The 12,029-nt window shown below is 49.3% G+C and overlaps 1 non-coding gene across 1 annotated transcript; it reads left to right on the forward strand.

The window, feature by feature from the left end:
- The first annotated feature begins 7,469 nt into the window (after positions 1–7,469).
- LOC120610200 (5S ribosomal RNA) lies at positions 7,470–7,588 on the forward strand. The gene has a single exon (XR_005654886.1). It is a non-coding gene; the product is annotated as a 5S ribosomal RNA (ribosomal RNA).
- Positions 7,589–12,029: the final 4,441 nt, after the last annotated feature.

Raw genomic sequence — 12,029 nt, forward strand, 5'->3', positions numbered from 1 at the left:
CAGTTCTGACGTGTTCTTTCTGTGGAATCTACTTTGGAAAGCCATTCTGTCAGTTACCTTCTTGTCCGACTCCCAAGCAAAGAGGAAACCTTCATCATTAAAAGCTTATGATGGAGGAGGAGGAGGCGATCGTGGACTAATTGACAGTGGGTTTGCTTCCTGTTGTCGAGATGTTGAAAAGCGTCGAATGGTGTGTGAAGAGGCACTCGGGGATTCTTCCTGGACAGCGAACGGCTCTCGTAAAACAACAATCTGATGAACTCAGTGCAGATGAACCAGAAACATATGGATTCAATTTCCCTTGAAACACACATGGCTTTAACAATTAGACACCCCAGCGATTAGTAAGGAAAAGAATACACAGCAGGGACTTGATGGAGTCCAAACATTTGAAAACATGCCTGATGTCTTCCCTGAGCCCCAGACGGGGCCGTTTCTGCAAACACATGGCCTTCTAGTGCACCGGCTACAGGAAACGAAACGCGCTTTTCCCGTGGCCACCCGTCACGGACATCGGCGGTGCTCATCCCAGCGGGAATGGTGGAGGGAGGCAGCTTTTGTCTTAAAGGTGATGAGTGGGGCAGAGTTATGATTTTGGGGGCACGGTTTTCCATTTGTTAGGTTGACAGTGTACACAGAGAGACAAGGTGCACGGGCGAGTGTGTGTGAGTGTGTGCGAGTGTGAGTGAGTGTGTCCTAGCGACGCTCTCCAAGGAGCTCACAAACCTCCAAAGACATTATCTCATTTGTCTTTATTATTTTCGCCAAGGAGGCAAATGTGATCACTCCAGTCCCACATTTAGGGAGAAAGTGGAAGGACCAAGGGGCGGAGCGTGTGGCCGAGCTCACAGCTGGCCTTCCGGCCAGCAGACCGGAGTGACCCTCCCCAGCCTGCAGTCTGCCGATCTCCACTTCCAGATCCCCCTGCCTCTAGGCTAATAAAGCCACGTGCAGCATCACTATAGATTAACTCGAAATTGGGTCCCCTAAGGGGAATTCTGGCTTTTTCCAATGAAGCACCGTGCGACTGGTGAGGAAGACGCAATTAATGTTCCCCTCACGAGCAAAGTCATTATATAAGCTCTCTCAGCAGCCTCCAGGGCCAGAGAGGACACTGAGTTAGATATCACTGAAGGCGATTCTCCCATCGGACCTCTCTGGGCCAAAATGAAAACCCAAGAGGCGTATTGCGCCCCCCATTCCCACCGCCCCCCTGTGCTCCCCCTACCTTAATGGGTGTGGCAGGTCCCTAATCCGCTCGGAGAAGAGGGGAATGGGGGCGGGGAGGGAACCCTTCTCCCTTCCACTTTATTCCTAAAGTATGGCAAAGGTGTTCTTTCTGAGTCTACAGGATCTCATTTTTGTAGCTTTCTCTATCTAATTCATCTTTCTCAGATGGTTCTGTTTCTGCACGCTCTCCCAGAGTTTATTTAGTAAAAAGTTTTCAAGCTTGAGAAAAATTCACAGGTGACTCACACCAGTAGTTCTCAGTGGGGGGGGCAGGGAGGGAGGTGGGTGTTCAGCTCACGGGAGGGGGCTTTAATGATGGGCCTGCTCGGAGGAGGGGCTCAGCAGAGAGCAAGCGCTCACCCACGCCTGCACCACTGCTCCTGCCGGAAGAGGTGACAGGTCTTCACCAAACTCACATCCCACGGTCCTTCATTTTCATGATTTTCATTCCAAAAAATGTATTCGTTTGGGCACCTGCTTTAAAAACGTCCCTGGGATTTGTCTCAGTCAGATATGTTAGAACACACAGAACGTGGAAATGACCGTCACGAAGGAAAACGTTCGTGTGCACGGACCCCTGGAAGCGGGAGGCCCGGCGCACCAGTGGGGGACGCGGGGAGTGAGGGCAAGTGGGCAGAAGCCTTGGGGTCACAGGAAGGAGTGGACGAGGCAGGGTAGGCAAGCTTGTAAGGGTGCTGCTTACCCAGCACCTGGCCCTGGGGTGACTTCGGGTAGGGGAATAGTGTGTCCAGCTGCAGAAGCCCGACGAAGGGAGGCAGGCGGAGACGTGGACTTGTGTTTGGTTTGGTTGGGCTGCGTGTCAAAGGCACACTCGCAGGTGTGTCTTTTACTGTCTCCGGAAATTAGCTAAACGAGGGAGGGACGGTGCTTTCCCGAGTCCACGAGTCCACGAGGCCCCGAGGTGCCGAAGCATCGTAACATACAGAAACATTTGAAAACATGATTAATACAGTATCACGTGAGCCATCAGACTGCGGGATGAGGATCATGAGGATAAAATTGTAATAAGAGCTTTCGACTTGATGTTTCCGGTTTAAACATGCATCTCAGTCATTTCTTTTAATCTTCCCAGAGACCCTGTCAGGTGCATGATAATATCACCGTTCCTAGAGATGGACGCCAAGGCTAAAGGGGGCGAGAGGCATTGTTTCCCTGTGGCAGAGCTGGGATTCGAAGCCAGTTCCCGAGCTCCTGGCGCCCAGCACTGCCCGCATCCAGTCCCGTCGGCGGGAGCCCAGGTTCTAACAACCGCCGTGGGGGTCACTGTCTCCAAAGGCACCGCGATTTCTCTTCCCCACGACAGCGGTGGCAGGCGGTGGCAGGAGGTGGCAGGCGGTGGCAGGTGGTGCTGATCTACGTGGCGATCTGCTAGAAAACAGGAGTGAGCTCTCTGATCCTCAGGGGTCTTTTTATCACACATCAAATGGTCGTGGGGCAGCCACAGAGAATGTTGTACGTTTTGACAGACACACAGGATGCTCAGCCAGCAAATGGGCACGGGGGCGCCATTCCGCCCTTCATGAAGTACGTGCACTCCGGCCAGAGGAGAATGCGTGTGGCTCTGGGGCCTTCCTCGGGTCCTTCTGTGGCTGTAGGAAACATTTAGACGGAGGGTCCTTTCACCAGCTCTCAGTGGCAGTGCGTCCGGTCACTCCCTAGGGACAAGGAAGGGAAGAAAATCTGTTTCTTTGGATTGCATCCTCCCCACGGACCGTTTGTCAGTTTCCTCCGAGAGTCTGCCTCAGCCCCATCTGGACCATTTGCCAGAACCAGCGCCTGGAAGTGGCGGCCGGCGCTTGTCTCTGCCCTCTGGGCACCCTCCTTCCTCCGTGTAGCTGGGAGGTGACTGTGGTGGCAGAACGTGCGACAGGCATCCAAGCGCCTGCAGGCCCTTCCGTGCCTGCCGGACCCTGCACACCCCTCCGTGGACGGCTCGTCTGTCATCAGCCGAGGCTGCTCAAATGACTGGTTTATGGGAGTGGGGTCCCGTAGGGTTCGTTTGGGGCTCTCACTAAACGAATAGCAAATTCACACGGACACTTGGCTCAACACGTCTGCGAAATACATCTGAAGCCTGCAGACTGTCTGCGCTTCCAACGCACAGGGCTTGGGGGTCTGGGGTGGCCGCGTGCTCGGTTTCGCACAGATGGGGGGTCCTGGGGACCGAGACAGGAACTTTGAGCGCTGCACCTTGAGCGTTCCCACTCCATAGTTTCAAAACCTGTGGCTGAGGCGGGTGAACGAGCTTGCCCAGGTCAGGTGACACCACTGGGAGTCAATCGACTCGTCTGGAGTTGGGACTCTCCGTCAGGGCTGGGACCTGGGCTCCCCATCTGTACCATGGAGACACGTGGGACTCGTGTGCGTGTGTGTGTTTCACCAATGGGAGAGTGTTAGACACTGCGTTTCATGGGGTTTTCTAATTTTAGTCCAAAAAAAATATATCCCGTCCGTGCTTTGAAGCCAGGCATGGAAGCGCTTTATTACGGACTGAAATTCCCCGTGGATCAGACTAGTTTTGCTTTGTCTGCGGCACTTACAGCTCCTGTCAATGAAGGCGTGTCACGCACAGGTGCCAGCTGCAGAGACCAGACCTGCACGCTGACGACCGCAGGGCGGTCCGGGGCTGGGCGTCGGGACGTCGGAATGGCGTGTTTAAAGACACCTTCAGGAATCCCGCATCGCTGACGGGGAATGAAAGGAACAAGGGCGAGTCCCTTACAATCACTCGGAATGGGCAAAAGGAACAATGCCGAGTGCCCTCTCTTGTGCATCAATTGCAAATTAGAAAGAAGCAAGATGTGGAAGGACCCAGCCCGGACCGGTCCACGAAGGCTGAGTTTATTGAGGGGCAGGTGCTGAGGCGCTCCACCTTTGGGGGTGGCATTCCCTCTGGGGGAGCGGGCGGTGCTTTCCTTATCACATGCTGCCCGGGCTTTCTCCGTCCAGTGCCCTCCCGAACTCCAAGTTCACGGCGATTCCGGATTGCGTACTTCTTAGGACACACCCCATGCCTGTTTTCTTTCTGCTCACCGCTCTCTCTTCTCACGCACACCAGGGAGCATGTGTGGCCCGTTGGTGATGCGGCGAGCCATCCCTAATCACCTGCTGCACCCTCTTCGTGCGGGGATTGATTGGGGTCTAAGGTTGGGGCCAGCACTTTCTGGGAAACGCTCATGGGCACAGTTCAGGGGAGACCATCTGTGTTAGATTTCCCTGGAGCACGACGGCCAAGTCGAGAAGAAAAACTTGGGGAGCCCTTGCATACTACCGGTGGGATGCAAAACAGCGCAGCCGGACAGAGAACAGGGTGGCGGGTCCTCAGAGGACAGAGGCAGGACTCCCCTGCGACCCAGCGGCCCCAATTCCAGGAGGTCAGCAGGAAGAACCAAAATCGGGGCGTCTGAGAGCTGTTAGCACGCCCACATTCACGGCGGCACTGCTCACAGCAGCCACGATGGAGGAACCCCTTCGCCGTCCATCAGAAGATGAATGGGTGAAGAAAGAGGGGCATATGCACAATTACTGCTCCGTCGCGAGAGAGGAGGTAAGTCTGCAGGAGGCGACAACACGGCTGGACTTGAGGACATTACGCCAAGTGAAATAAGCGAGTCAGAAACAGACGCTGCTCGGATAGTCGGGTTCACGGAATTAAGGAGTAAAGTGCGGTTGCCGGGGCTGGCGGAGGGGAGGGCACCGCTCGGCGGCCGCGAAGTCTCGGTCATGGGGGATGAATGAGCTCAGGGGGTTGTGCAGCATCGCGCCCGCCATCGGCGTGACGTGTCGTCCGCTTAAAATCCGTTCCAAGGATCAATAGGACGCTAAGTGTCCTTCCCACCACAGAAGGAGAGAGACTCTGAATTTCCCTCATTCTGTTCTCCACTCACCCTCCTGCCGTGGCCAGGCCATCACCGTCCCTTCCCTGGATTCCCACAGAAGCTTCTTTCCCTCCTCTTATTAAATGTTGAAAAACGCGTGGTTTCCGGATAAGCACGAAAGCTTGGCAGTCGAGGGGCCAAACCTCCTCCTCCTCCCGCAAATGGTCGGAAAATACTCAGCCTGCACTTGCCTGGGAATTCCCGTCACAGGGAGGACGGTCCCCAGGCCGCCTTGCTGAGGCATCTGCGGGGACACAGAGCCAAGAGCCAAAGCCCCCGGGGCCGGGTGGCCGTTGCTGAACCATCAGACACACGGTTCCTGTTCCTTGAAACATTGGGGTGCACCACTGTGTTTTAACATCCCGTCTGTAGGACACGATACTTACCCATTAGCGTTTGGCCGGCAGCGTGCAGGACAATGACGGGCGAAGATTAATTCCACGTCAAAATTTCGGAAGCCTTTCGAGAGTGACATGAAGTCACCGAAAGCGACTATTCCCACCCTAAACGCGGTTTATCCAGAGCATCTGCCCTTCCATCATTGGACCTAGATTTCTTTGCCTTTAAAAGACCTTTAAGTCGGTTATATCGGTAAGCCAGACGTGTGACTGATTTATATACCTCCTAACCGTTTTTCAGCGACGATTCCAAAATATAATTTGGTACAGAGTTATTTGCAATTTTAACAGATATGGGAGGAATTACAGGTAAACTGCTGTGACACGACCCTTTGTACGTGAGGCAGGAGTCCCCGGGGACACAGCTCTCTCTTGCCATCGAACTCCCCAAGGACTTTCTCAGTACACCACTCTCTTAACGTAAGGGGTCCTTTCACTGTCCAAAGCTCCTGCAGTCTGAATAGATATTGATGTTCCGGCTAATCTGTGAATGAATATCTTTCTCCTTTTCCTTTTAAAATCATAAGCTACGACGTTGGGCTTTGACACTTCTCCTTTCTTCTGTTTTTCATTCATTCGGCAAATGATCATTGAGCACCTTCTATGCGCCAGACGCTTGACGTGGCTCCGGGGATGCCGTAGCGAACGATCTAGATCTCGTTTGTGAATTGTCCTCAGAGACACCGTGCTTTCGAAATGAATTTACTGTGATACGAGCAGAACCCAGCACAACACGCATCATTACGGCAGAGCTTAATCATTATTAGTGTAATATTAGCACTCGTATACTGATTCATGTTTTATTAGTTCATTATAAGCACAATTAGCAATGTCATCTATCTTAGACAAGATACTTTCGAAAGTTCAATTACTGAGCTGTCGAAAGGACGTATGCAGATGTTTATGAACAACAGAGGTTTGGAAGGTACAAGAAGATCGTGTCTAACATCTGTCCCTAAAATTTGTTGATAATTAGTCAAAAGACACATTTCTTTTTAGCAAACCATTTTCTTTTAAACAGGGGGAAAAATGCTATATTTGTATCAGACGGACTGGGAGGAGGCACTGGATGGGAATAGTGCCCAGCTCCATAGCGCATCACAGCTTTGCTTCTGTTTCTAGGAGCTGTTACCTTGTGACTACGGCCTGCTGACTTGTCACACCTGGACCATGTGTAGAAATCGTTCTCATGCCCGCTCATTCTCTTTCTGCTGCATCCCACGTTCTTCTCCATCAGCATCACGTCTCGTCTTGCTCTAGGAATCTGTGTCATCTTTGCTCTAATATTTTATTAGCATTTCTTCTATAATTTCTCAGAGGTCTTACATCAGCTGTTTGTCACACATCTGAAAACTTACGTAAATGCAGAGACCTACAGGCTTCTCGTAAACAGTTCCTACCAACCAGTCATCGGTTTGTGTCAGCAATTTGCAAGTAACGTGGTATGATTCTCATCTGCTCCCTGGGTGCTCACTCTCACTGGACATGTGAAATGATATAATCACATGAAAGTTAAACTTAGCGCGACCCGAGGGACACACAGATCAACTTTTATGGGGAGAGATATTAGTAAAACCATAATCGTGTCCAAGGAAGTAATGTATAGTATATTAACTAGGTCGGCACTTTCTGTTAAAAGCACTATTGCTGGATTCGCAGAGTACATTAGTCAAATGAACATTCTTAGCACAGACATAAAGAGAGAGAAGGCGGCATAGGAGGAAGGAAGGGGCGGCCTCTGGAGAAGGGTAGGAATGGGTTTAAATGACCATTTCATTTCTTCCTGGTGTTACGATCCGACTTGCTTAGCCTCAACTTCTTTACCTGTAAAATGAGGATAATAATAAAATAAATATCATAGGACACCACATGAGTGCCAGTTTCTATCCCCTTTCTAACTTCGAGGTAAACAAACAACAGGTGTTTGAAATATGCACCACTTGTCTACGGCCATGCCACCCTGAACGTGCCCGATCCCGTCCGATCTCGGAAGCTAAGCAGGGTCGAGCCTGGTTAGTACTTGGATGGGAGACCGCCTAGGAAGACCAGGTGCTGTGGGCATAGAAGATAAAAAAAGAAAATAAGGGATTGTAAGATGACAAGGTCCTTGCAATCTGTGGGGTCAACCAAGAATTGCCTCGCCTAAAAAAATAAAAAATAAAAATAAAATAAATAAATAAAATATGCACCACTCAATACCATAAGATAGGAGCAAAGCACCAAGTTTCAGACTGATGTTTTGGGCGATGAAGATTATTAAATTTTCTTGTTCGGAGGAAACATAATTAACACGATCAGCTCAGAATTTTTTTCATGCCAAATTCGCTTTCTAGTCCTAAAATAACCTCCTGCAAATTATTGGCAAGTCGTTTCATGTTCATGCTTGACAAAAAAGAATCTATTTTCTTTTTTTTTTGTACTTAAGTGTTTATTTAGTTCCGTTTGGGCCATTTCCTTTGAACTGAAAGCAAATGAGCGAGGGTTGCAGCTCTATTATATTCTTCCTTTAATCAAGATCACTACAAAGCATCAGCCCACTGGGTGAGAGGTGATATAAATCATATTAACTTAATTCTGTGCTTCATTAAAGGATTTACTATTTTTATGAACCAAGATATCTGGGTCCATGCCATAGAAACTTCAATCAAATTGCAGTCCTTGTGGATGCAGTAACCTGTAGATCGGTAGATCAGGGGAAGATGGGGTGTCTCTTTCCCCCTCATTTTGGCCTTGCTAATACATAGTTACTTTACCTTGCAAGAGTTCAGGGGGTTAGAAGAGGCAGTGGGATCTCGGCCCCAGAATGCAAAGGAGAAATCCAGATTTCATGCAGTGTAAAGGTATAATAATCTCCACATCGTTTTCCCCCTGCCCAGTTAAAATACTCCTATGATGTCTCTTTTTGCCTGATGTCTTAACAATGCACAAAGTCGGCAGTAAAAAATCCACCGACTAATACTGCCTAACTATCACTTTTCACTTAATGCCACCTACCATTGGAGAATATTTTTTTCTTTTCTATTCCTATAAGATGAATAAACTACGACAATCCAAGCCTGAAAATTGTTCTATATTTCTGTATAATAGCCCAATACTTATATTTCCTTTTCAAATGGCACCTCAAGAATGTTTCTGTAATATTCATGAGCACCTAGGAAGTGTTGAAACGAATCTTTGCCTCTCAAAGAAGGAGGATGAGAAGAGCTGGGAAGAAGGGAAGAGCCCAAAGCTTACAGAGGTGTCAGACACTCGGTGGTCACCACCCCAGAAGACTTCTGGGCTGGCCCGTCTGCAGGCCACACTTCTCCGGGCCTGGCAGTAGTCAGTGATGGCTTTCTTCCTTTCTTCCTGTCAGTGGCTTAGAAACAGTACGTCTTTTTCCTATGATGGTGTCTACTTTTTCCTTTTGCAGAAAATTTAGTTTATACCGTTATAAAACCATCGAGCCGTGGCCATGGCGTCCCAGGGAAGTTGAGAGACTTTGGTTCAGGCCCTCGTCTCGTAGGGGACAAACCCAAGGCCGGAAGGGTGAGGAATCCGCCCACGGCGACCCCGCAGAGCTGGGACCGACACCCTCTCAGGAGAGGGCCTCTCATGTCCAAGTAGGCAGACTCCTTCAGGCCCTTCTCACCTTTCTGGCGTCACCATTAATGCAAATATGTTTTTCAACGTTAAGTTAGAAATACGTACGGGCCCAGTTTTTGCTGGGCTTTGTGTTGGCTCTACTTAACTTCAGCTTGCTGACACTTCTTTTTTTATATTTTCTTTTTTTCTTCTCGAAATAAATTTCTAAAATTGAAATTTTTATAAAATATATCATCTTTCACCGGTTTTCTCTCTTCTCCCTTCTTTTATAACCTGCCAAAGCCAAGATATTATTTGGGGCTATGCCAGATGTTTACCCACCTGTTTAGAAAAACAAATGTATTTTGCTTCTCTGGATTGACCGTCAGAAGCTAGCTGTGTATAGACAGATATAATTTGCCTTAAAGTAGATATCCAACCATGGCAATGGCTGAATGCAAGGGTAATAACAATTTTAGATCTATCAGCCCCGCCCTACTTAAAAGCCACGTCATTTATAACCCGATATTTACACTTCATGAATCAGTTCAATTCCTAGTAAATGCTCAAATCGGTGATTGGCATCTTTGAGTCCAAATAGCCAGCTTTAACTCTTCACTCCTCACTAGCGTCCTGGCTTAGGCAAAGTCATCTAGGCATTCTGAGTCTCCGTTTGCTCGACTGTATAAGAACAGGAATGAGAACAACAGGAATGGTCCTGCTCTCTCTCACAAGGTTTTAGTATCCTGACTTCAGCTTCACAGCTGCCCCACCCACTGATGTTGCTCCCCTCCCCCCACCCAAATATGCACCGGTGAACTGAAAACACCAGAAAGGTCCCCAGGATCCACGCGAGTCATTTGCAGGTTTGAACTAAAACAATTTTGTCCCTTTTTTTCATACCGTAGCTTATATTTCTACATTTGGCTCTAACCTGGTCCTGGCAGAAAACCATCATCCTGGCTGGACCACAAATCATGAGACGGGGAGGGTAATCTGACCTGAAAAGATAATCAACCTAGAAATCTAGAAACTAAAGGGCCCCAGGGAGGGATTAAGGCTGCAGCCAAATCTCTTCTTAATTTTGTTAATCGGACGTTTGTCAGCGCAGGGCGCTTTTTGCAAGGGTTGAAAAAACTCAGAGCTGATGAGGAGGGCCTGGGACACATGACTCTTGTTCCCACTGGGAGGGTTTCTCAAGCCGACGTCCTAAGAGGCATTTGGGCTTCTGTCTCCTGTATGAAGATAATTGTTTCTGTCCCGATGAGTTAATTTAACCACCATTCCCAACACCCACCCTCAGACCGCTCCTGGCTTTCAGTGAAAGGAGACTCTGACATGACAGTGTCTGTTTTTATGATCCTGGCAGAGAATGGAATGAAAGCGAAAACGTTCCCAAACCTTCCACCCCGGAATTATCGGTTGGTGCCACGTGCTTTTTCCGGTGTCGAAACCTAGACTATTAGCACTGAATGAACGTGCCCTTTGATGACTACGAAAGAGAGAAGTGGAGCTTGGATTAGTTTGGTGCCGCGGTCAGGGCACACGGCCTCTACATGGAGTGGCGCTTTCTTCTCGTCTGTCACCTCTCCGAGTCTAAGGAACACGTTGTGTCTTAGGAGCCTATGAAGCTAGGATCTTGGCCCGGGGCTGTCGCCCTGTGGCTTGGTCATCTGGTTTTTCATCTGTAAATCGGATCTGATAAGTTAAAAAATGCAGAAACACCCTCCAGCGCAACGAACTCTTCCCGAACCACCTGTGAGCACGTTACCAACGCGGTGCCAACGTGGCGTATGAGCCACCTGGACACTCCAGGGTGCATTTCATGCAAACGAGGGCAACAACGAGGGTGACCACCCACGTCGGGGTGCGTTCGTGTTGTCGCGTCTTCCGGCAACGTCCTCTGTAACACGGGGCACCGGTTCCAGATCTCGGGGTGCTGTCGGTTGTCACGCCGTATGAATCGTCACGTCCGTCATTTCCTTCGATCGGGCACAGTTTCTAGGTCATCTCTTGATCTTCAGGACCTAACGCCTTTGAATATTATAGGCGACCGATTTTGTGGCATTGTCCTCAGTTTGGGTTGTTCCGATGTTTCCTCGTGACATTGCTTTTGACAGCAATGTCGCAGAAGCAGCACGGTGCTTTTGTGACTATGTGCACCCTGTCGGGTGGTACGGGGCTTGATGTCGCGAATGAGCTGACATGATTAAGCTGGTTTCTCCCTGGATTCTCCATTCTACTGACATTTTCCCATGGTGATTATTAGGTATTTTGTGGGGAGGAACTTTGAGACTATGCAGGTACCCTGTTCCTCATCAAACTCCAATGTATTTATCTAATCGTATCAATATGAATTCATGGCTTTCTGTTTTATTCGATGGGATGAAACGTCGCAAGCCTTACTTATTGCGATGTTCCGACTGTTCCTGATTTGGACACAGGGAAGCCCCTGGAAGCTGCCTGCTGTGTCCTTTTGATTGATATGTGCCCATCATTCTGTGAACACTTCGTTGCTTTTGGGCATGACTAGATACTTTAGACTCACCCTGCACTTTTCCAGTCTCCAACCTGGAACCGGCCATTTCTCCAAGGACCCGTGGACCCCATTAGTAGATTATGGTATTTAGAACATCGGGGGCTAAGCGAGCTCATTGCCCACACGCAGCCACGTTTGCTTCTGTACTTATTTCTACAGCCATCTCTAGACACTGTATTGGAAACCACGTGTTCACACCAGTACCTCCAAATCCGGTCTACACCACAGGAGTAGTGGTGTAGTAAACAAACTGAAATTACAGGAGTAATTCTAGTGTAGTTAGCTTTTTAAATCCATATTTACAACTTTCTCCGGTAAGGAAAAAGCTGGCTTCCGTCACCCTAATAGGGCCTCGTATCTGACAGGTCCCCCGTGCTGCCGGCCCCTCCTCCGCATGGA

This window comes from Pteropus medius, unplaced genomic scaffold (assembly GCF_902729225.1).
Source record: "Pteropus medius unplaced genomic scaffold, Ma_sr-lr_union100, whole genome shotgun sequence".
Taxonomy (NCBI): Eukaryota; Metazoa; Chordata; class Mammalia; order Chiroptera; family Pteropodidae; genus Pteropus; species Pteropus medius.